General features: G+C 36.4%; 1 protein-coding gene and 1 long non-coding RNA gene across 11 annotated transcripts in view; one reads left to right on the plus strand and one right to left on the minus strand.

Annotated features, from left to right (window-relative positions):
* The window catches only part of LOC122240967, a 79,309-nt gene extending 71,899 nt beyond the window's left edge, over positions 1 to 7,410 (plus strand). For 3 of the 4 annotated variants that reach the window (XR_006220829.1, XR_006220828.1, XR_006220827.1), the window contains exon 8: positions 7,319 to 7,410. This is a non-coding gene — a long non-coding RNA (uncharacterized LOC122240967). The remainder of the gene's footprint in view (positions 1 to 7,318) is intronic. The other variant, XR_006220826.1, reaches the window with a different exon arrangement.
* The window catches only part of ZNF385B (zinc finger protein 385B), a 445,637-nt gene that overhangs the window by 198,114 nt on the left and 220,968 nt on the right, over positions 1 to 26,555 (minus strand). The gene's annotated exons all lie outside the window — the stretch shown is intronic.

Here is a 26,555-nt window from a genome sequence, read left to right on the forward strand (position 1 = left end):
GTGTAACTTCATTTGGGTTTCATTCTGTTTACAAGTTCATTTATTTGTTCATTTTATTTGCTTCTGCTTTTGTTTAATTTTTTCCTTTTTTCCTATTCCCTTTTTTCTTTTCTTTCTTCCTCATTCTGAGATACAGAAAATTTTATTTATTTTATCTTATTATTATTTTTTCTCCCATTCCCTCGTTTTTTCTCTTCTATCAGGCTTCTTTCAACAAGCAGACAAAAACACACCTAGGATCTAGCTTCTTTTGATATTTTGTTTTGTTTTTATTTTTTTAATTTTAATTTTTATTATTTTTTTCTTCCCTCAAAATGACAAAATGAAGGAATTCATCCCAAAAGAAAGAACAGAGAGAAATGACAGCCAGGGACTTAATCAATACAGACATAAGCAAAATGTCTGAACTAGAATTTAGAACCACGATAATAAGAATACTAGCTGGGGTTAAAAACAGCATAGAATTCCTTAATGAAGAGAGAAAAGAAATAAAATCTAGTCAGGATGAAATTAAAAATGCTATAAGCAAGATCAAATCTTGAATGAATACCACGATGGCAAGGATGGACAATGAGGAGCAACAAATCAAAGATTTAGAAGATAAAATTATGGAGAGTAATGAAGAAAAAGAGGGAAACAAAGACAAAAGATCATGATTCAAGACTTAGAGAACTCAGTGACTTATTAAAAAGGAATAACATCCGAATCATAGGAGTTCCAGAAGATGAAGAAAGAGAAAAAGGGGCAGAAGGTTTATGTGATCAAATTATACCAGAAAAATTTCCTAATCTGGGCAAGGACACAGACATCAAAATTGAAGAAGCACAGAGAACTCCCATTGGATTCAACAAAAACCAACCACCACCAAGGCATATCATAGTCAAATTCACAAAATACACAGACAGGCAAAGAAGTATGAAAGCAGCAAGGGAAAAAGTCCTTAACATATAAGGGAAGACAGATCAGGTTCACAGCAGACCTATCCATAGAAACTTAGCAGGCCAGAAAGGAGTGTCAAGATATATTCAATATGCCAAATCAAAAAAATATGCAGCCAAGAATTCCTTATTCAGTAAGGCTGTCATTCAAAATAGAGATAAAGAGTTTCCCAGACAAACAAAAACTAAAGGAGTTTGTGACCACAAACCAGCCCTGCCCTGCAAGAAATTTTAAGGGGGATCATTTGAGTGGAGAAAAGACAAAATGAAACAAAAAAGATGAAAAGCAACAAAAACTAGAAAGGACCAGAGAATATCACCAGAAACACCAATATAACAGGCAATACAATGGCATTAAGTTAATATCTTTCAGTACTCACTTAAGTGTCAAGAGACTAAATGCTCCAATCAAAAGACACAGGGTATCAGAATGGATAAGAAAACAAGACCCATCTATATGCTGCTTGCAAGAGACTCATTTTAGACTTAAAGACACTTGTAGATTGAAAGTAAGGGGAAGGAGAACCATTTCTCATGCTAATGGTCATCAGAAGAAAGCTGAAGTAGTCATACTTATATCAGACAAACGAGATTTTAAAATAAAGTGTAACAAGAGGTGAAGAAGGGCATTATATCATATTTAAGTAGTCTATCCACCAAGAAGACCTAATAATTATAAATATTATGCCCCTAAGGTGGAGCACCAAATATATAAATCAATTAATCACAAACATAAAGAAACTCATTGATATTAATACCATTATAGTAGGGGACTTCAACACCCTATTTACAGCAATGGACAAATCATCTAAGCAGAAAATCAACAAAGAAACAATGGCTTTGAATGACATACTGGACTAGATGGACTTAACAGATATGTTCAGAACATTTCATCCAAAAGCAGCAGAATACACATTCTTCTTGAGTGCACATGGAACAGTCTCCTGAAGAGATCACATACTAAGTCACAAATCAGCCCTCAACAGGTACAAAAAGATCGAGATCATACCTTGTATATTTTCAGATCACAACACTATGAAACTTGAAATCAACCACAAGAAAAAAAAATTGGAAATACCATGAATGCTTGAATATTAAAGAACATCCTACAAAAGAATGAATAGGTTAACCAAAAAATTAAAGAGGAAATTAAAAAGTAGAATTAAAAAAAGAATACAAATAATAATAAAAGAATAAAATGAGCAATTATATGCCAACAAATTGGGCAATCTAGAAGGAATGGACAAACTCCTAGAAACATATGAACTACCAAAACTGAAACAGGGCCAAAGGGAAAATTTGAACAGATCCATAACCAGTAAAGAAATTGAGTCACTAATCAAAAATCTCCCAACAATCTAGAGCCCAGGGATGGATGGTTTTCCAGGGATATTCAACCAAACATTTAAAGAAGAGTTAATACCTATTCTTTTGTAGCTGTTCCAAAAAATTGGGGTGCCTGGGTGGCTCAGTCGGTTAAGCGTCTGACTTCAGCTCAGGTCATGATCTCACAGTCTGTGAGTTCAAGCCCCGCGTCAGGCTCTGTGCTGACAGCTCACAGCCTGGAGCCTGCTTCAGATTCTGTGTCTCCCTCTATCTGTCCCTCCCCTGATCATGCTCTGTCTCTCCCTGTCTCAAAAATAAATAAAAACATTAAAAATTTTTGAAGCTGTTCCAAAAAATAGAAATAGAAGGAAAAGTTCCAAACTCATTCTACACAGCCAGGATTACCTTGATTCCAAAACTAAACAAGGACCCCACTAAAAAGGAAAACTACAGACCGATTTCCCTAATGAACATGGATGCAAAAATTCTCAACAAGATACTAGCAAACTGGATCCAACAATGCATCAAAAGAATTATTCACCACAATCAAGTGGGATTTATTCCTGGGATGCAGGGCTGGTTCAGTATCCACAAATCAATGTGAGACATCACATTAAAAAAAGAAAGGATAAGAACCACATGATACTCTCAATAGATGCAGAAAAATCATTTGACAAAATACAGCATCCTTTCTTGATAAAAATCCTCAAGAAAGTAGGGATAGAAGAATTATACCTCAAAATCAGAAAGGCCATATATGAAAGACCCACCACTAAGTATCATCCTCAATGAGGAAAAATTGAGAGCTTTCCTCCTAAGGTTAGGAACAAGACAAGGATGTCCACTCTCACCACTGTTATTCAACATAGTGTTGGAAGTCCTAGCCTCACCAATCAGGCAATGCAAAAAAATAAAAGGCACCAAATTGACAAGGATGAAGTCAAACTTTCACTCATTGTAGACAACATGATACTCTATGTGGAAAACCTAAAATACCCTACTAAAAAATTGCTAGAACTGATCCATGAATTCAGTAAAGTCACAGGATATAAATCAATGTACAAAAATCGGTTGCTTTTCTATACACCAATAATGAAGCAGCATAAAGAGAAATCAAGGAGTCAATCCCATTTAAAACTGCACCAAAAACCATAAAATACCTAGGAATAAACCTAACCAAAGAGGTGGAATATCTATACACTGAAAACTATAGAAACCTTATGAAAGAAATTGAAGAAGACACACACACACACACACACACACACACACACACAAATGGAAAAACATTCCATGCTCATGGATTGAAAGAAACCATATTGTTAAAATGTTGATACTACTCAAAGCAATCTACATATTCAATGCAATCCCTACCAAAATAACACCTACATTCTTCACAGAGCTAGAACAAACTATCCTGTAATATGTATGGAACTAGAAAGGACCCCGAATAGCCAAGGCAATCCCAAGCCAAAGCTTGAGGAAAAACAATTCCAGACTTCAAGCTGTATTACAAAGCTGTAGTCATCAATACGCTATGGTACTGGCATAAAACAAACACATAGGTCAGTGGAACAGAATAGAGAATGCAGAAATAGACCCATAAATGTATGGCCAACTAATCTTTGACAAAGCAGGAATGAATATCCATTGGAAAAGAGTCTCTTCAGCAAATGGTGTTCAGAAAACTGTACAGTGACATGCAAAAGAATAAACCTGGATGACTTTCTTATACTACACACACACACACACACACACACACACACACACACACACACACACAACTCAAAATGGATGAAAGACTAAATGCAAGATAGGAAGTCATCAAAATCCTAGAGGAGAAAACAGGCAACAACCTCTTTGATCTTGGCTGCAGCAGCTTCTCACTTGACATGTCTCCAGAGGCAAGGGAAACAAAAGCAAACATGAACTACTAGGACCTCATCAAGATAAAATGTTTCTGCACAGTGAAGGAAACAATCAGCAAAACTCAAAGGCAACTGGTGGAATGGGATGGGTATTTGCAAATAACATATCAGATAAAGGGTTAGTATCTAAAATCTATAAAGAAATTTATCAAACTCAATATCCAAAAAACAAATAATCCAGTGAAGAAATGGACAAAAGACATGAATAGACACTTTTCCAAAGAAGATATCAGATGGCTAATAGACACATGAAAAGATGCTCAACATCACTCATCATCAAGGAAACACAAATCAAAACCACAATGAGATAAAACCTCACACCTGTCAGAATGGATACAATTAACAACTCAGGCTACAATAGATGCTGGTGAAGATGTGGAGAAAGAGGAACACTTTTGCACTGTTGGTGGGAATGCAAATTTGTGTAGCCACTCTGGAACAGTATGGAGGTTCTTCAAAAAATTGCAAATAGAACTACCCTATGACCCAACAATTGCACTACTAGGTATTTATCCAAATGATACAGGAGTGCTGATTTGAACGGGCACATGCACCCCAATGTTTATAGCAGCACTGTCAACAATAGCAAAACTATGGAAAGAGCCAAAATGTCCATTGACTGATGAATGGATAAAGAAGATATGGTATCTATATCTATATCTATATCTATATCTATATCTATATCTATATCTACATCTATATCTACAATGGAATATTACTGGGAAGCCAAAAAGAATGAAATCTTGCCATTTGCAATAATGTGGATGGAACTAGAGTGTATTATTCTTTGTGAAATAAGACAGAGAAAAACAAATATCATATGATTTCACTCATATATGGAATTTAAGATACAAAACAGATGAACATAAGGGAAGAAGAGCAAACATAATATAAAAACAGAGAGGGAGACAAACCATAAGAGATCCTTAAATACACAAAACAAACTGAGGGTTGCTGGCTGGGTGTTGGGTGTGGGGAAGGGCTAAAGAGGTGAGGGGCATTAAGGAGGACACTTGTTCGGATGAGCACTGGGTGTTATATGTAAGTGATGAATCACTAAATTCTATTCCTGAAAAAAAAAAAAATAGAATAGAAAATTAAATGACACATCCCAGTGTTACATATTCTAGCCATGTGTTCCTATAATACATATTTCATTTATACATTGTAATGACAGACGACAGCAATTAAACTATACCTTCCTCAAATCTAAATACTTGAACAGTGAAATTTCATGGGTTTTTGTTCATGTTTCAGTATTTCCCTGTTCCTTAATTTGGGGATTCAACTTCTATAGGCTTAGCTACTATTATTTTTAATGTAAAAAGATACAAACAGGAAAAGGAGAGGAAGAGAGGAGAACACTGAGAATAGTGTAAAAAAGAAAATTTTGAACTATACTGGTATTTCAGATTTTTCTGAATCTAGGTGATACTGGGAAAGTGGGGAAGGACCATGAAGACAGGAGAGTTTGGAGCAAAGAGAACAAAGGGAGAGAGATGGATAAGGATAATAATTAATAAAACATACCAATGATTGTTTTTTTTCCTTTTTTCCCCTTTTATTGGCCATTTTATTTTTTTAATTTTTTTTTAACATTTATTTATTTTTGAGACAGAGAGAGACAGAGCATGAATGGGGGAGGGTCAGAGAGAGGGAGACACAGAATCGGAAACAGGCTCCAGGCTCTGAGCTGTCAGCACAGAGCCCGACGCGGGGCTCAAACTCACGGACCACGAGATCATGACCTGAGCCGAAGTCGGCCGCTTAACCGACTGAGCCACCCAGGCGCCCCTTATTGGCCATTTTAAAATGTAGGCCTTTGGTATACCAAATGTATACCAAATTTGAGTGTAGTCATCTAAAGGATTGCACATATAAATTCTTACATTGGGTAAACTAACTTTCAATAAGAGGTAGGTGTGTGTGTGTGTGTGTGTGTGTGTGTTTATATTAATAAATATTTCTTTATAAATGTGGAAGAAGACCTTCCTGACTGCCTTTGACTTCCCATTTATTCTAACCTAGTGGTTCTCACACTTGAGCATGTTCCCTGGAGGGCTTGTTAGAACAGACTCCTGAGCCCAATTCCCAGAGTTTCTGATTCAGTATCTCTAGGGTGGAACCTGAGAAATTACAACAAATTCCCAGGTGATGCTGATGCTGATGCTGCTAGTCCCAGGACTACACTTGGAGAATCCCTGCTCTAGCTCATTATGTTACCCTAGCATCTAACATGAGGATAGTTTCCACTGTAAATTGTTGTGTTACCATATTACATGGATTCTGAGATCTCCCCCACAGCCTACCACATTTTCACAGCTCTGAGTCAGGATGTGTCTCTAATTAATCACATCTTATGATAAATATACACAAGGCAGCACCCATAACTGTAATGGTCAATTCAGAGTGTGCATGGACTTGTTCAGAGCTGTTAATAAGGTCTCTTCAGTTGAGCGATAGAATTTTTCAGTGCTATCATGTGTTGAATTTAACTATCATTTAAAAATTATTTTTTAAACCTACACTTTGAGAGCCACAGTTTTATTTGTCTTTAAACATACAAGTGATTGCATACAAAATGGCATATAAACAGGTGTGACATTTGTATTTGTTATTAGTGAAGTAGATGTTTATTATTGGAGGAATGATAGCAATTTCAGACTTTCTTGGAAAGTATCATTCTACTGCATTAGAGGATGTAAGAAAGGTAACCTCAAGGGGAAGAAGTTGTGGTACATGTAAAAGTTTTGCTTATCACAGGCTTAGTAATGCAACTGAAGGTAAAAGAAATTGCCAGATGCCTCTGAACAGAAATTTCAAAGTGACGAGTTGCTGGTGTGAATAATTCACAAGTCCAGAGCAGCTCTCTTTAAAGCTCTGTGTTATAGTTTATTAACACTTTTTTCTTTCTTAGTGATACATAAAGTAATGATGTGACTTACCTAAAAAATCCTTAGATTTGTTAAAATGTTATTATTGGAAAATAAAACAATCATTCCTAGTAGTAGCTATTTAAAAATGAATGACCAATGTGTTGATTTCGAGCAGGTTTTTTCTTTTATTGTTCGAAGTGTGGTGTGAAAATTACCTAAAAAAAATCACCAGGATTCTCTGCTAAAAATGTAGGTATCTGGGACTACCAGAGATCTATTGAATCAATATTTTTAGTTGGCGGATAACTAACCATCTCACCTTCAAGTACACAGCAATTTAATAAAAATGGCACCACTGGAGGACTCCTAAATGTGAGTGGTAATAATATATTTCTGAAAAAAAAGTCTTTGATTCCAAATCAATTACAATAAACCTTTGGCATTGCGTAGGTGATTAAAACTATGTAAGAACAAAACTTTCCATGGGTAGTTTTACAAACCCAAACACCAAACTGCATAAATATTCCAATGGACCTGGGTAAAGGCAGAGGAGAAAAAGCCAGAGGCAATGGCGGATGCTCATCTGACCAAGCCTAAAGCAAGTAGTGCTTGATAGGAAGGCACGATACTAGGAAGAACAAGTACATAGAGGAGCACCACATCCCCAAGTCAGACTCCAACACTGGGCCAGTACTGACTGGAGTCTCCATGTAGCCCTCTAGTGGTATAAAGAATTTGCAAGAGGTAATACCAGAAAGCCAAGATGTAACTGACTGGAAAGTCACCTAATATTGCTGAGCCTGTTAACTCTGTAATATAATAAAGGTATTGTTACAGTATATGTCTACAGTCCATTTCAGCTCTAAAGTTATGTAATTTGTTTAAAAACTTTCATAAAAGGGTATGGCCTCCTTCAAAGTTTTATTAAGAAAACCTCATGAAAGCAAATGACAAACTAATCAAAGACAAAGAACATCTGTGATGGTTTTAATTATGTCCCCCCACAACTTCTTATGTTGAGGATATGAATCCCCAGTATTTCAGAATATGACCTCATTTGGAGGCAGGGTCTTTACAGAGGTAAACGAGTTACAATGAGGTCATCAGAGTGGACCCTAATCCCATATGACTGACTGGTGTCTTTATAAAAATGAGAAATCTGGATACAGATAGATACAGAGAGATGATGTGGAGGGACACAGGGAGAAGACAGACATCTACACACCAAAGACAGGCCAGGAACAGATTCTTCCCTCACAGCCCTCAGAAGGAACCCACCTGCCAACACCTCGAATTCAGAATTCTAACTTCCAAAACTGTGAGACAATACCTCAGTATTGTGAGGTACCTCAAAGTACCTCAGTTTGTGTTACAACAGCCTTGGCAAAAGAATACAGTGTCTTTACCAGGTGCGTGATATTATTAAGTACATGCTAACTTTATAAAAAGATTGGAGAGTGGATCACCATTCTCTGTTCTTCTAAGAAGTCTGAAAAACAGTAGGAGCAGCTATTTTGGGAAAGTTAGTTAAACTCAGCTTTTTATATTTGCATTTCCGTTAATTTTTCCTTAATCAGGTTGGTCATGCATTTGTCTTTTCTAGTAGATTTCCCCCTCAAAAACACTAGCTGTTGATTTTTTCCCTACTTGCTTTTATATTTATTAATGTCTACTTCCTAACTTCCTTTGATTAATTTTGATACACTTTTTCTAGTTTCTAAGATACACACATGGCTCATTTATTTTCAATTTTTGTTTTTTAACACTAAAAACCATTTAAGAACACAGTTTTGCTAACTTTTCCCTTCCATTAGCTTACAGATAATCTATCATTTTAGTTTTGATTTTCCTTTTCTCTCCTTACTTAATGGTTAATAGAACTGACAGCAGAAATAACGTATCTATTTTTGTCTTTAGTATTAATTTAGTTTGGTCTTGGGCCAATCACTCACCTTCCATGAACTTCTGTGAGGTTGCCTATGTGAGGATCAAACCAACTAAATATGACAGTATTTGAAACCATGGATTGTTATACAAATTTAAGTTATTGCTTTAATTATTTTTGACTAACTCTACATAAAGAAATAGGGCATGCCTGGGGACATGAGAATTGCTTAACTTTGGGGTTTTAAATTTTTATTTCTGTTTGATATATTATTGTCTCTCAAATTGTCTATATGTTTATAACTTTATAGCAAAATGGCAATAATTCACCTACCAGCACAGTTTTAGTTGATCACTTTCATTCAAGGAAAGAAATTATTTAAAAAAATCTTCCTCTCGAAATAATCTGCATTATCATTTAAAAATAGGAGTAAAAAACAAAACAAACAAACAAAAAACCCAACCATGAGCAAAAGGAGCTAGCATTTATTGAAAGCAGGTTATATGTCAGGCACTCTTTTAGGTAATTTACATTAAATTCTCATAAAAGTTACTGTACTGCCCAAGGTCACAAATCTTCCAATCCAGTTCTCCTTTCAAGCTCCCTCCTCACAGAAACCAGTGAATTGAGACAGCAGGGTTGAATTCAAGTTTTTTCCTAATGATTTCCAGAGAATGCAAAATATTTCATATTTTAAGGGAAATTGAAAATATAAATCATTTTTAAGTATACGTATTTAAAAAAAACAAATGGCCCTTTCGTTTATCCTTGTTGTTTTTTTTTTTCTTCAGAGGAAACTTTTAGTTTTTCCTTTTTTTTTTTCCTTTAGGGGAAAATGAAAATGTCTGTGAGTAATCATTTTGCTTTGAATTATACTATTATTTTTCTATCATGCTAAATATGAGGTTCTAACACATCTTATGTATTAATTCAAGAGTTCTCATGGTGTCTAAAATATATGTACAAATTTTTAGCAACATTCATTTTTAATACCTAATGCTGAGTTTTTACTTAAGACCACCTGAAGGCATTAATTACTATTATTTCTGGTGAGATTATGCTGAGGAAAAAATTGTAGCCTAATCAGGTTTTCAAATTATCTACAAGCACACAGCTCTCTGCAGATGGGAGATCATTATTCTTAACTATGCTGCCACTTATTTGAATAAAGTAAACATTTAACGAATTATATGAGTTCTGAGTTTAAGAATCCAGAATGCACCCAGAAAAGAGAGATAATAATTAAAATTGTATTAGTGAAGATGCTCATTACATTATGTTTAAATGCAAACATATAGAAACATCCTAAATGCTCAATAGCAGAGGAATGGGTATGTCAATATTATAAAATATATTTAGTGACATAGGAAAATGTTCAACAACAACTGGGGAGAACTATATAGAGCTGGTTATACAATAAAGGTCATATATGTAAGAAAAGCATTTCTATATCTATATGAATATTTGTATATGTACACATCTACAGAAACATGTTTAGAAAAAAAAATCCTCCAAAATATGTTAACACTGCAGGTTTATAGAAAATTTTAGTTTATTCTTTTTTCTGTATTGTTACATTTTTTTGGTACTAAACTGAAGAGAATCCATCTTAAAAACTGCAGTGGGAGAGATTTGGCTCTTTAAAAGAAAATTCATGTAATTTATAAAAATCTGGAGGCAGAACCAGCTAATTTAGATAATCTCACTTAAAAATCTTATAGTAGGTATATTTTGAGAACAAGCTAAATTCTCCAGTTTCCTTTGGGTCCTAATGATCCTCTGATGCAACCTGTAAGGTTACAGACCTGGGCAAGCATGCAGACTAAACACACGCAGGAGGCTCTCTCATTGATCCCTGTCACAGGGAAATGTAGAGGAAGTGGTGTGAAATAAACAAGGTAAAAGAGAATGAGGAAAATGGTAATACACTATTTATATGGAACTTCACCTATCAATTCCCACAATTCCTCAGTGAGTCAATCTCTTCACCTGTAGTATCTGCATCCATATAGATGAGCCTGGAGAACTGGCAGGAAGGGGAGGGCAGGAATCTAGCCCACAGATAGGCTTATCTGCATGATTTCCTTCAAGGCATTAAATCCTTTTAACCATTATTGTAGCACTGTCATTTTTACCCAAGTATTTAACTTATTTAAAGGAAACAGTTTGTAGCCTGGATAGATATGGCTCCCAGAAACGTGTTATAACATGGTCCAGATAAAACTATTCCCATGTCATCAGAATATTTCTATTACAACATCATGACATATAACTAACATGGTTCAGACACATCAGATCCCTGCACAACTGGACACATCAAAAGAATTGTTATGTCATCAATGATGCCACCAGAGAGAGCACCTGGTCCCCTCCTACACTGGAGAGCAGATGTTCCAATAATGCCACGGAGGTTTTCTTAAGATAGATGTTCAGATGTGTCAAGATTTTCAATAGGGTTAAATTGGAAATGTTATCATTTTTGTTCTATTCATTAAAAAAAAAAATCTCTACCTACCTAAATGACACCCACTCTACTTTGCTTATTTTGATGGAAATCCAGTTTGTCCTCTGAGGCAGAGTTTGCTTAGGGCAGCACAATGCTCTGCAACTGTTTATGCCATGAGAGTGATTGCCAGCTGGGGAGAAATGTGCTGTATCTAGTTTGCCTATGGCGTATATTTGGAAGGAGATGGACGAGACTATAAAACTCAGGACAAGTTAGACAATTTTGAAGTGCAATGATATTCTGCAAACAAAAATGTTTAGGTGCATCTAACTCTGGGAGATGAAATCCAAAGGGATTTTAAGATTTGCTCTCCATTGGCATAAAAATCTTAAAAAGAAAAAAAAAAGAACCATTAAAAAAATCACCAACAGGTTTCATTTTCATTCAAGAGCTTGTTACACACAGTGGGCGTTAAAAACAACACTGAAAATCATTTAAAATCATTAAAAACTCACTTAAAATAAAAATATAAAAGGTAAATTCACTAGAGTCAAAACTGTTGAAATATAGTTTTAGAAGCATATGGGTACAATTTCCCTGCATCTGAACTGTATGGTTAAATTAACTATAAAAATATCTTTATCAGTAATATACTTTTCTGAAATAACTCACATATATAAACTCTAAATCATATTAGAAAGGAAAAGAAAGATAAAAGATATTGTCTTTGTCTCAGGAAATGAGTTTACTTGTTTAAAATGCAGTTTTAAGAAAACATTTAACTAATAGGTGTATTGTGGGGTTTTGTTTAGTTTTGTTTTTGAGAGAGAGTTGAAAGCAGGGGTGAGAGGATGAGGGGGAATCTTAAGTAGGCTCCATGCTCAGTGGCAGATCCCACAACCCTGGGATCATGACCTGAGCCAAAATCAAGAGTTGCAGTTTCAACTGGCTGCACCACCCAGGTGCCTCAACAAATAAGTGTTTTTAAACTTTGAATACATGTCATATAATTATAGAATCTGAATACATAAAAATGACTCCCAAATTATCTCATTTTATTAACAAATAAACTGAGATCCAGAGGGACACATTATCTTGCTTATTGCCATCCAGTTGGAGGGAAATATCATAGGAACATTATTCACTCTCTAAATTTTTGTTAAGTCCCATTCTATGCCAGGCACTGTTCTGAGTGCTGAAACAAATGGAATCCCTGTTCTCATGGAACTTACATTAGACTAATGTTTCCTATCATAAGGCTCTTTGCTCACATATTCCTCTCACCAAAAGAGCTAAACTATACAACTTATAAGGGCACTCCAATATCTGATAAAAATGCCTGTGTTTTTTTGTTGTTGTGTTTTTCTGCCTAGATTCATCTATAATGATTTCCTTGAAAATGATCACATTTGTCCATATTAAAGAGAAAATCCCCAGATCTATATGTTACATGTACTTGAATGAGAAACTTGAGTAAGATCTGTATTGTTTTTTGTTATCTCAGTGTGACATATTTGGGATATAATGGCATAATACAATTGGAAAGATCTCATTTTTTTTTATCTCCATACCCCACAGAAGGGGAAAAAAATCTGAGATTCAGAGATAATGATTTGCTATTTCTTTCCCAATTTAATCTTAGGTATCTCCACTAACATCCAGCAGTCATCATATTATGATTTGAGTGAATGATTTAGAGAAGGATCTATATAATATCAAGTGATGTTATAACAGTCTACAACTGCAGCAGTAAATCAGGAAGAATTCTAACGTGTGGTTTTAACATTCACTAATATTCTTTAGTAATAATGTGTTGCACATGTACTACAACTTTTAGCCTTAGGCAACTGGATTTTGTAATTAAGGCAGAATACGCAGTATGTTTCCAGGGCTTGCCAGCCCCCAGCCTCTTTTGCCTAATGTGACCCCTCTCTGTACCATATGACTCTATCTCATTCCAGCCACAGCAGATGGGACCAGAACCAAGTGTAGATAACTGATTTAAGGGCAGCTAATCATCAGAGATGTGACTAGTGGCCTGGTTCAAAACAACATGCCAATTAATCCTTTACGGATAGGGAAGATGAGAAACTGGGAACATAAACACTAGAGACTGTGAAATTCTGATCAGGTTCACAGGGTCTCATATTCAAGCCATACTTTATGGGGAAGAGGGACAAGTCACTAGAAAGAACACATCATAAAGTGCTGAGAAGGCAAGAGACTGTGAGAGGTAGAGATCGCTTCTGAGAGAAAAAAAAAAAAAAAAAAAACAACAACAAAAAAAAACAGTTCCCGGTGGCTTTCCAGGTCACTGACATCTATTTCCACAAGCCCCAGCCAACTTCGATTATCGGCTTTGGATTTCCTGAGATTCACTGTTGAATCCTCATAACAAATTTCCTCTTTCTTAAGTTATACTGAGTCTTACTTGCAACCATATGAATCCTGGCCAAGAGAAATGGCTTTTCTTGCACCCATACCTCGTTTGAGCAAAAGTCAGTCACACGTGATGGTACGCAATTCCTCTTACTTCTCTGAAGGGCCACTCTACCCATAAGTCAATTTTGGTCACTGGTTATTATACTATATCATTAATATTTAATGACACAGTGGCATTTAATAAGTTAATTTTTACAACCTTATAAATATAAAATTATAGGATGGTTACTAAATGGTTACTGTATTAATCTTTTCCAACTTTCAACTTTCAAATAGTTTTTGGTGATGCTCATACTATCTGCTTACTTCATCTCCTTCCTGTTCTCTATTGAAGGTGTTGGAAAACAGGCACTCAGAGAAATTATAACAAGTAGCAGTCTTCTGGCTTACCAGAGCTCTGATATTCTCCTCTATAAGTGCTTTCTGGCTATTTTTTCCCCAATAAATTTTGTTCCTAAAGTTCCTGAAGGCTTTCTCCTTTATTCTTCATTTAATTAGTCATTGATCCTCCTCAAACTGAATGGGTGAGAAAACATTTTCTCCTTTGTTTTGCTTTTAAATATTTGATCAGAATATTTTTTGCTACTTGTTTAGCATACTGTTCCGGTAGCAAACACAGATTTTTCTCCTTCTTCTGTATTTGTTTTGCTACTGCCAGGAACAGAGTCTACAAAAATTATTGTTGCCTCCTCATATACCAGAAAAAAAACTTTATTCTTTATAAGGTAAAGAAAATGTCAGTCTCAGTCAATATAAATACTTTTACTCAAAAGATATATTAAAATGACAATTCAGATATCATTCAGCTACGGTAATGAGCCATCTGAAGCACTCTACTCTGGGGTTTTCCAACTTCAGGGAAAATAAAAAATTGGGAAACAGTTAAAAATAGAAATATTGATATGATTAAAGCTAGAAAACAGTAGGAAAGACAAAAAGTATAATAAAAAGAACACCAAGATCTGGCCTTCAAGTACATAAATGGCTCTATGTTACCAAGCATGGAGATGACAGGTAGAACTACCAAGAGAGTGACCTTAGTAGTAATAACTACTCAGATATACAAAACTGAGATTCGAATGGCTAGGATGGCAAGAAAAGCTGGCAACTTCTGCAGACCTGCAGAACCCAAATTGGCATTCGTCATCAGGATCAGAGAGATATCAATGGTGTGAGCCCAAAGGTTCGAAAGGTGCTGCTGCTTCTTTGTCTTTGCCGGATGTTCAGTGGCACCTTTGTTAAGCTCAACAAGGTGAGCTCATAGATCAGTTCATTCACTGACTCCAGGTTTGGGTAACGCCATGCTCCATATGGTTCCATAATCCGTCACATATTAACTGAAGCCTTGTTGAGCTTAACAAAGGTGTGATTGAAGATCTGGAAAGGCGAAAAAGCAGCAACACCTTTCGAACCTTTGGGCTCACACCATTGATATCTCTAATCCTGATGACAAATGCCAATTTGGGTTCTGCAGGTCTGCAGAAGTTGCCAGCTTTTCTTGCCATCCTAGCCATTCAAATCTCAGTTCTGAACACCTGTCTGTATTCCTTGTGGTAATGTTTAGCTCCTTGCCCCTCAAAGCATCTTTTGGGCAAACTTCTTTCTCAGACGCTTAATCTTCAACTCTGAGAAATTCTTTCACTTTTTCTTAAGGGTTTCTGGCACAGGAAGCACCTTCTTTTTCTTTTCATCTGCACCCTCCATGGTTCCAGCCAGAAAAGAGCAAGGCAAATGTTTTAAAGAAGGAATGAAGGGGGTGCTGTGATAACTGTTGAACAGCCAGCTCCTTGGGGATAAAACCCTAATATGTTGTGTTTACCAAATCATAGTATAAATATGATTCTAATTTCAAGCTACCAAAGTGATGAGCATTACTGAATGTAGAACTCAGCAGCACACCATTATATTTCCACATATATATACAATCGAGAAAAAACCTCAAGAGCATAGATAATAGTAAAATGTGGTTAAGTAATTAGGAAGTAATGGGTTTTGAATATTTAATACCTTTGTTTTAAATATAATTCATTTAATTTACATTTATGTAATTTTTAACACTATATTTAATAACTGGCTCACACAATTCCTGAAAATTTAATAATCAGCTCTTGTAAACCTGTCCAATATACCACTGAAAAGGCATCCATTCAGTCATGTATTTTTCTTAGAAAAGAACAATATTTATTCAAATCAATTGAATAAGAACAAGCCAATTTTTACGGCACATAGGATCTAGAGGGGAGAAAACAAACTTTTTGCATTCATTGAGCTATCTCAAGAATGAGAACTTTTGATCCAGTCCTTCAAGATAAATCAGCTTTCAGGGCACATGCACCCTGATGTTTATAGCAGCACTACCAACAACAGCCAAACTATGGAAAGAGCCCAAAAAACCATCAACTGATGAATGGAAAAAGAAGATGAGGTGTAAATATACAGTGGAATATTACTCAGCCATCAAAAAGAAAAAAATTGCCATTTGCAATGACGTGGTTGGAGGTAGAGTGTATTATGCTGAGCAACATAAGTCAGTCAGAGAAAGACAAATACCATATGATTTCACACATATGTGGAATTTATGAAACAAAACAGATGAACATAAGGGAAGGGGGAAAAAAGAGGGAAGCAAACCATAAGAGACTCTTAACGATAAAGAATAAACTGAGGGTTGATGGAGGGAGGGAGAATGGATGGGCTAAATGGGTGATGGGAATTAAGGAGGGCACTTGTTATGACGAGCACTGGGTGTTATATGTACGTGATGAATCACTAAATTCTACTCCTGAAACCAATTTTACACTATATGTTAACTAACTAGAATTTAAATAAAAACTTGGAAGAAAAAAAGGATAAATCAGCCTTCACTGTGAACAAAAGAACATAAAGGTTAAGAGCATGGGTTCTAAGGCCAGAACACCTGGATTTGAGTCCTGCCTTGTCCCCCTGTAACCCTATAACTTTAAGAAAGTTACTTAAATTTTTGACCATCTATAAAATGAGATGATAACAGTACCCACCTCAAAGAACTATTGACAGAATTAAATGTTATTATATGTAAAGCATATACAAAGTATCCAACACACTGCAAAAGTTCAGTGAATGCTAACTAACTCCATCATATGAAAGTGACTTCAAATATGTAAACTGGGGGCACTTAAGTGGCTCAATTGGTTAAGCATCTGTCTGACTCTTGACAGTGGCTCAGGTTGTGATCTTGTGGTCGTGGGATCAAGCCCCACCTTGGCTCTGCATTGAGTATGGAGCCTGCTTGGAATCTTCTCTCTCCTTCTCTCTCTACCCCTCACCCACTCTCTCTCTCAAAATAAATATTTAAAAAATATGTAAACTGTGTATATTTGAGATAGCTACTTAAAGCTAGTTATTTCAAGTTCTCTGAACACATCAAGAGATTTAACATATCTTTGACTTTGCTCATGATCTCCCGTCCACCTGATATGACAAACTTTCACCATGTCTTTTTAAGTTCCACTAGAAAATATAATTTCTCTTAACTTTCTCTGATTGGCTTGTACCCTGGGTAATTCAAAAGCTTTTTATAAGAACATATTTAATTTATTCTTAATATGTAGTTAATATGTGGGGTTCCTGGGTGGCTCAGTCGGTTAAGCATCTGACTTCAGCTCAGATCATGATCTTATGGCTCGTGGGTTCGAGCCCCGTGTTTGACTCTGTGCTGACAGCTCAGACCCTGGAGCCTGCTTCGGATTTTGTGTCTCCCTCTTTCTCTACTCCTCCCCGCTCATGCTCGGTCTCTCTCTCTCAAAAATAAATAAACATTAAAAAACATTTTTAAAAAATAATTTAGGGGCGCCCGGGTGGCTCAGTCAGTTAAGCATCCGACTTTGGCTCAGGTCATGATCTCGCGGTCCATGAGTTCGAGCCCCGCGTCGGGATCTGTGCTCACCGCTCAAAGCCTGGAGCCTGTTTCAGATTCTGTGTCTCCCTCTCTCTCTGACCCTCCCCTGTTCATGCTCTGTCTCTCTCTGTCTCAAAAATAAAAATAAATGTTAAAAAAATAATTTAAAAAATATGTAGTTAATAAGTTCCTGAAAACATTCTCAAAGGTCAAACATTTGAAGGACGAATAAAGGCAAGTACATCCTGAGGGGGTGTGATAGTATCTGTTTCCTAGCATCCTCATTCCTCAAGGACTAACCACTCTTTCTTTTTTTTTAATGTTTATTTTTGAAAGAGAGAAAGAGAGGGGGGGGAGGGGCAGAGAGAGAGAGGGAGACACAAAATCTGAAGGAGGCTCCAGGCTCCAAGCTGTCAGCACAGAGCCCAACACGGGGCTTGAACTCACGAACTGCAAGATCATGACCTGAGCTGAAGTTGGAAGCTTAACTAACTGAGCCACCCTGGCAGCCCAAGGACTAAACACTCTTTACCAAAACTTGCATATACATGAGCAGCTTCCTCAGGTGATTGCTCAAATCTTCCTTGACTACTGTTATAAAAAACCTGCTCATTGCATGAAAAGTCTGGTAGGTACTAAGCATTGTACAAGTCAAGTTTGTATTAAAGTGAAAATTATTAAATTTAAGGGCCACCCATGTCTCTATGATATCTATTCCTTCCCTCTGTTATGCTTCTGGTAGTCTTAAAGTCACTGTATTTCAACCTATTTGTATCTACAGAGCACAGCTTCAGGTATGTGCTAGGTGATCGAAAAATGTTGGTTGTATTTAATTTCATTTAATTAGTTCCTAAATCATTTAAAAAATGTGAAGTTTAGGAAAAAATATCTTTGGTGTTTCCTGTCAATTAGCTTGTATTGTTTGTATAATAAAGGAAGCTATATTACTATAAATTTCCTTTTCCTTCCAAGAGTGGCTCTGCAATTTTATCTAAATGATCAATTATCTCATATAGATAGGTGTAAGGGAAGGGGGAAGGAAGAAAAGAAAGGAGGGAGGGAGGGAAGGCAAATGGTTTCTTTTCCTTAAAAGAAATATCTCTTTAAATATAAAATCATTGTTGCATTCTATTTCCAGCAATATAATGAATTGATCATATATTCTAAAATAAACTCTCCCCTTGCAAAATGGATAAGATTATTTTAAGAATCCTTTCAGATGCATAGGAGATTTAGAAAAACACCAAGGAAAATTTTCAAAGGCCAAAAATGGAAAGCTACTTTGTAAGATGGTACTGTTCCCATCGTTGCCCTGAAGGCATTTGCCAGCATGGGTATCCTGGCTTTGTGGGTTCTAACTACTGAATGGGAGCAGAAATCAAGGCTCTGCTCCTCTGCAAGGTGGAGAGTCAAAAACGAAACTCAAAGCCAAGTCCTTTGAAGAGCAAACCTTCAGAAAGCCTGCTCGCCAGCAAAGGTGACAGCAAGGAAAAATGTCTGTTTGGGCCATAAATTAGGGAGACAGGATGGTTTTCTTAGAATTTATAACCATAGTCCTATCCTTACATGGCTCAGGATTTAGATATTCTCTACATGTTTGGTCCAGAAAACCCCCAAAACAAGAAAAATAACAGATATGGTTCCAGGGCTGGTTACCTCCTTCAGCACCAAGAAGAACCTAAAATACTTTTTTCTAGAAGTGTGCTTCCTCAACACAAGTCTTGCAGAATTCTTTCAGAGAAAGGCTAGTGAAACATGAGCTAACAATCAGAAATTATAAAATACACAAAGAAATAAGCCACCGTGGGGCACCTGGGTGGCTCAGTTGGTTGAGCATCCGGCCACGACTCAGGTCATGATCTCACGGTTCATGAGTTCGAGCCCCGTGTCAGGCTCTGTGATGACAGCTCAGAGCCTGGAGCATGCTTCAGATTCTGTGTCCCCCTCTCTCTTTCTGCGCCGCCCCTGCTTGTGCTCTGACTCTGTCTGTCTTTCAAACATGAATAAACAACAACAACAACAAAAATTTAAAAAAAGAAATAAGCCACCTTGAACAAGAGAAAGAAAAAACAGTATAAACCTCTTCACGGATTTCTTAGAATTATAAATATAAAATGTATCTGAAATATTTGAAAAATTGTGGATTGTGGATCACATAATGGTCATTAAATGATTCAAATAGTGGTATTTGTGCTCTATATGGAGGTCAAATATAGAGAGAATTTGGGAAGATGTGTTTGGAATAATGGAAATTTTCAGACTAAATCCTGAAGAGAATTGAAAAGGCAATTTTCCCTCAAGCCCAACTCCTGCCTTCATCCTTTCTACATCTTTCTCTTGCCTTCTCTCTTCTCCATCCCCTTTGGAAAGTCTGGAATGTTCACTCTGACTAACCTTAGATTAAGGTCAACCCTAACCATATAAGCATCACTGCCAACAGTCAACTGGAAATCTTTTTTTTTTTTTTTTCAATTGTTTTTAAGGAGAGAGCACCAGCAGGGGAGGGGCAGAGAGAGAGGGAGAGACAAAATCTCAAGCCGGCTCCACACTCAGCATGGAGCCTGACATGGGGATCGATCTTACAACCGTAAGATGGTGACCTGAGCTGAAATCAAGAGTTGGACGCTTAACCAACTATGATAATCCAGAGATAATACTCATGTTCTATTTTTATTTGAAGATATTATTTTATAATATTAATTTTAAAACACTCTCATTATGGCATATGACTTAAATGTGATAAAGAACCATGCTATTTCATTTGAATATGATAGTAAAGAAAATTCACAAACTTTTTATACAACTTAAAACCACACAGACTTCTATCTGAAAAATGAAATTTTGTTTAGTGTAACTACCAAAAGACTATCCAAAATATCTCAGTCTTAGAAAAAGCACAGTGTTTCAATAAATGCTTTATCAAAGTCTGTTATATATTTTTAATGTTTTTATAGAATTAGGTCCAAAACTATCAACAGCTTTCTCAAGGCTAAGAACTACTGGCAATGTCATTATTACATATTAGGAGGCTAATAATGTATTTTTAAAGTAATTTATTGATTCAACAACATTTAAATGGACATCTGCTTTGTGCCTGATACTATGATATGCTCTGTAAATAATTAATGAGCAAAAATGGTCACAGTTCCTGCTCTCATGGAGTCTACGATTAAGAGACGAGCACAGATAATTATTGCAGTGGTCATCAAATAAATGTAGAATTACAAGTGGGCAACTATAACATTATTCTTTTTGACTATAGTCAACAAATACATTGATCTTAAAACACTTTTAAAGAATATTTAACTTGTCAAAAGTTAAGGGGCAATGAGCTACTTTGGTCTTATTGTGGGTACATTCTTATAAACATAACTCAAATTTCCTATGGGAAATCTTCAATTTATACTATACCTATTTAATCTTTTTGAATTTATTAACAATTTTGCCAATTTTTAGAAATTTTAGGAACTATTCATTAAAATCCCCAATGACAGGGCACCTGGGTGGCTCAGTTGGTTAAGTGGCTGACTTCGGCTCAGGTCATGATCTCAAAGTTCATGAGTTCAAGCCCTGCGTTGGGCTCTGTGTTGACAGCTCAGAGCCTGGAGCCTGCTTCCGATTCTGTGTCTCCCTCTCTCTCTGCCCGTCCCCCACTTGTGCTCTGTCTCTGTCTCTCAAAAATAAATAAATGTAAAAAAAATTTTTTTTTAAATCCCCAATGACAAATAACAGTTTATTAATTTTAACATTTTACCAAATTTTGTTTCTTTACTTGAAAACTTTGAAGCAATGTAGATTGTATGGGATACTTTCATAGATTTCTAAGATTTTTACTTTCAATGTGATATCATAACTGCATTTTAGGAAGTTTCATTTGATTCTCACTACACCTGCCTACTAGAGGAAAGATGGATATACAGGCCAGCACATCAGGTGGGCTAAGCTGCTAGTCCCAGACAGGGAAACCTGAACTGGAGGACAGGGCTCACAGGGATGGGGAGAGAGCCTGCCGACCTCAAAATCTGCAAATACTGATTCTTTACAGCCCTCAAGCAATCTAAACCCAACTCATACAAAACTAATAGTAGGAAACTATAAATATGAAAAGAAAAACAAGGGTTTGTTAAATCTGTATTTTGGTGACTAAGTTTAATAATTTGGCCCTTTGGTAAACTGGCTTTTAGATGATTGACTTTACTCCATTTGGCCTAGAATTAACTATAGCACGTCAATCTGACTTGGTCCTTAGTCATCAGATAAGAATATCCTGGCAACCTGAGGCTAGAATGGAGCCAGAACTGAAGAGTGAGTGCAAGTTGGCCAGAAGGGCAGAGAGGAGAAGAGCAAGGCAAGAGCCGGGGGAGGAAGGACACCTAGAAAAGCCTGAACTGGCAAGAGAAATTGGGTTGAGATGAAGCCAAGGAGTACTCCAGGTCCAACTAGGATGAATGTTGGAGGCTATTTTTAAGAGTTCTATCTGTCACTGGAAAGCAGTGATGGTGTTTTAAAAGGGCTAACATGATGAGATTTGGGTTTTGGAAAGCACTCTGGCCACAATGTGGAGAATGAACTGGAGAGCAGCTGGGGCATATGCAAGAAGATCCAGCAGAAAATTCTTAACAATGGTTTGCTGAGAGATGACAGTAGTGTGGACTGGGGCAGGAGTGAAGGAGATGGTGAACAGTGGACAGACTGGAGTAGTTGTCTTCAGTTGAGAGTGATTTTGCTTCACTGAGGTCATTTGAATATCTGAAGACATTTTTGGTAGTTACAACTGGTCTAGAGGGATGTGCTCTTGGCAAATAATGCATAGAGGCCAGGGATGCTGCCAAACATCCTGCAATGTGTACAATAGTCCCGCATAATAAAGAAATGTATGACCCAAAATGCTACAGTACCCAGGCTGACAAATAGTGGGCTAGAGAGATACTTAGGGAGTAACACAGACTTCCTGTTAGAAATTAACTGTAAGTATAATGCCAGATTTATCAAAATAAAATACAATGACCATAAAAAAAAACACAAGGTCAGTAACTGTTTTAGGGGCAACAAAATTGAAATAAACAGGTGCAATTCAGAGCAATTATTAAATACATATGTATAGTTACTATATGCTTACACAGGATGAGAGCTGTAAACTGCATTCCCAGCTTGACAGAAATACATGGTGACTAAATCTAGCATTGTCTGCAAAAGAGGCACGCACTTCACTCTGGTAACAGTCAGCAGGATCTAAATTTAGTTTATACTCTTAGTGCATTAAAATAGCATCAAGAAGCTCAGGAAGTCTAAAACTATCACACTCCAAGTTTCTGTCTATACTGTTAATAGCTACTTGCCAAGATCCCTGTTGCCCATGTGATGATTATAGCCTATTAAAAACATGTCCTCCGTGAAGTGCTCTAAAAAAAAAAAAAAAAAAAAAAAAAAAAACCAACAAAAAAAACACCAGGAAATGTAGTTAAGTGAATGATTCCAGATAAAATAATTGGCAACACAAATATCACAATGTAGGCATTCATAAGGAATATATCTTAACTCCTGAAGTTTTGTGAGAGCTTTATGAGGCTTTTTTACTGTTTACCATAAAAGTTAAAATGCTTTCAATCAGAGTTCCAGTGTCACAATGGTAAATTAGAAAAGCAAATAAACATTTTTATTTGAACAGAAAATCTACTAATTGCCTACATGTGACTTGGATAAAAGCTGAACTGGGGAAGGTCTGAGCCAGGCCTATTACTGAAAATGAGGAAAGATTAAGACTGTGCTTGGTACCTTAATTTATCTGTTAAACCTCTCTTCTATTCAAACAAACAAAAACCAGATGGGCTAACCCAATGAGATTCATGTTTTCACTTCCGTTCATAGGACCTCCTAAAATGCAGTTTGAGTTTTAAAAAAAAAATTGCTTTATTTTCTGAAATTTTAGTTCAAGATGTATTCCTTCCAGGAAAGTACTCTCAACTGTTGCATCCTGCAATCATCTAAGCAGATACAACCCAGGAGAACGAACTTATAAAAAGTTCAGAATTAACGTCCTAGAGCAAGGATAGTTTTTTTTTTTTTTTTCCTATCACGAAGCCATGAACAAAAAAGGAAAGAAAAATCAGCAGCTTCATAAAGTCAAATTAAGTCATGTTACTGTTTTCTTTTACAGGAATATATATACTGTACTCTCCTACACTCATGGGCAGGTTCTTTTACAGTGTTAGATACATGAGATACAGAAAGTATCTGCTTCAGTCACTTTGTCCCCTCACACGTGTACTGCCCTCTTCATGACTATACTCCTGTGCCTATGACTATAAATAGAATTTCAGCTACGTACATAGCTACCTAGAACAAAGACTACATCTCCCAGTTTCCTTTGCAGCTAGGCCTGGCCAGGTGACAAAATTCAGTCCAAGTGAAGCTTCTGGATATTTTCTTAAAGGGAGAGGAAGCCACTTTGCTTCTTTCTTCCTGTTGGCAGGAATTTAAACATAATGACAAACCCAAGCATCAGCACAGGACATGGAGGGCAAGCTGCCCGTGGATGTCAGAGCCAAAGAGAGAAGCCTGGTTCCCTGACACTAGAATGTCACACCAAACATGGAGGGTCAACAAAATATGTTTAAGTGAACAAGAAATACAAGAATTTAAAATAAATTCTTAAGTCACCATTATTTTGTTTTCTTCTGTCACTATAGATGGCTTTGATCCCAATGAATACAATGTCTTTGCATTGTACATTTCTGATCAGCTGGGTCCTCTGTCTTACTCTGGGATTCTCATTTACATACAGACTTCAAGTTACATGTTTTTTTAGGAACTCTTCCAGCTGCCAATTTCCACAGAAAATTTTCTTTACATTTAACTAGGACTTGTGATCTATACATTTCCACCTAATTTTAAGTTTTCGCAATACTGCGTATCAATATATATTAATTTGAATTTACTCTAGGCCCACACAACTAGCTGATGAATTCCTTAAGTTTGGGAAATGTTCTTTCTACTTCCTTGTATTCCTAATATTTTGCTAGAGTTTATAGATGTTCATATACCTGCTAGTAATTTAATATACAGAAAGGGAAGTAAAGGAAAGAAATGAGGGAAAGAGTAAAGAAGGGAGAGACAGAAAATGAGAAGGGAAGAGAGAGACAAAGACAAAAAAAAGGACAGTCCAATAAATTTAAAAGCCACATGCAACATCTTTTGCCTCCAGATATATTTAATAAAAACTTTTACACTTTCACACCCGTGGGCATTATTGGAACGTTATAGGATCACTTTAAACACCTATTGATTAAACATTCCTGAATAGCACTTTTGAATGCATTATTGAGTGAAAATATTTGGGGATAGGAGATGTCTCAAGCTGACACAATAACTCCTCAGGAGTGTAGAGGATAAGAATCTCCATGGGGCACCTGGGTGGCTCAGTTTTTTAAGCATCCAACTCTTGATTTCGGCTCAGGTCACGATCTCACAGTTCATGAGTTCGTGCCCAGCATCTAGGTCCACAAAAAATGTGTAGAGCCTACTTGGGATTCCCTCCCTCTCTGTCCCTCCCCTACTCGTGCTCTCTCTCAAAGTAAATAAATAAAACTTAAAAAAAATAATCTCCTTAAACCATTCTGTTGTTCTTCTTTGTTAAAATCATTGTTAACAACAGCAACAACTGCTAATAAGAAATGAAATTGAAGAAGGCTTAAAATTTTGCTAGAAGCTCAGAATGATTATCTGACACTGTCTCTTGAGTCTGAAGAAAAGCAAGAAACCAATCCAAGGGTATGTCTCTGAGCCAGGGTCCAGTCAGGACACACTTTCTCACTGTTACTGACAGAGAATAAAGAACTCAAATCTTCTTATGCAGTTTGCCAGATTAGAAGTATCTTCTTGTTCCTACATTCCCTTATGTATCTGGCTTTCTCAATCATGGCTTACCAAATGATTTTGAACTTCTAAGTCTTGACAGTTTTGACTGTGTATGTTTCTTTTTCATGCTTTTGGATACCTTGTAAGTCTAACCCTGATTCCGGATTTTTCTCCATTTTGCCTTAATTTTGTTTAAGGCAAATTTTGACTACAATTAATCCTGGCTGATAAGAAATGGCTCCACTTTCATTCTCATTTCCATTCCTTTCTAAAAATAAGCTTTTCACTTTGGAACAATTTTAGATTTATTCCATTTTTTTTAATTAAAAAAAATTTTTAATGTTTATTTATTTTTGACAGAGAGAGAGACAGAGAGAGAGAGAGACAGAGCCTGAGTGGGGGAGGAACAGAGAGAGAGACACAGAATCCAAAGCAGTCTCCAGGCTCTGAGCTGTCAGCACAGAGCTCAACGTGGGGCTCGAACTCACAGACAGCGAGATCATAACCTGAGCCGAAGTCGGACGCTCAACTGACTGAGCCACCCAGACGCCTCTATTCCATTTACTTTTGATAATAAAGTGGTGCTTATTCTAGGAATGCAAAGTTGGTTAAGGATTCTAAAATCAATCTAATTTTTACCACTATAACAGAAGGAGAAAAAGCATGCAGCCATCTCAATAAGTGTGGAAAAAATACTTAAAAAAAATAAAACATCCATTATTGACAAAAACATCTTAGTAAAGTATTAATAAGATGAAACTTCTTAAATTTGAAAAACGTTGTCTTTAATCAAACTAGTATAGTACCTGTAAAAACAAACAGACACATAGACCAATGGAACAGAACAGAGAGCTGAGAAATAAACCCACACATATACAGTCAAGTAATCTATGTCAAAAGTGCCAAGACTACATAACCGGAAAAGGGTAATCTCTTCAATAAATGGTATCGGGAAAACTGGAAACCCACATGCAAAAGAATGA

Source organism: Panthera tigris, chromosome C1 (assembly GCF_018350195.1).
Source record: "Panthera tigris isolate Pti1 chromosome C1, P.tigris_Pti1_mat1.1, whole genome shotgun sequence".
NCBI lineage: Eukaryota > Metazoa > Chordata > Mammalia > Carnivora > Felidae > Panthera > Panthera tigris.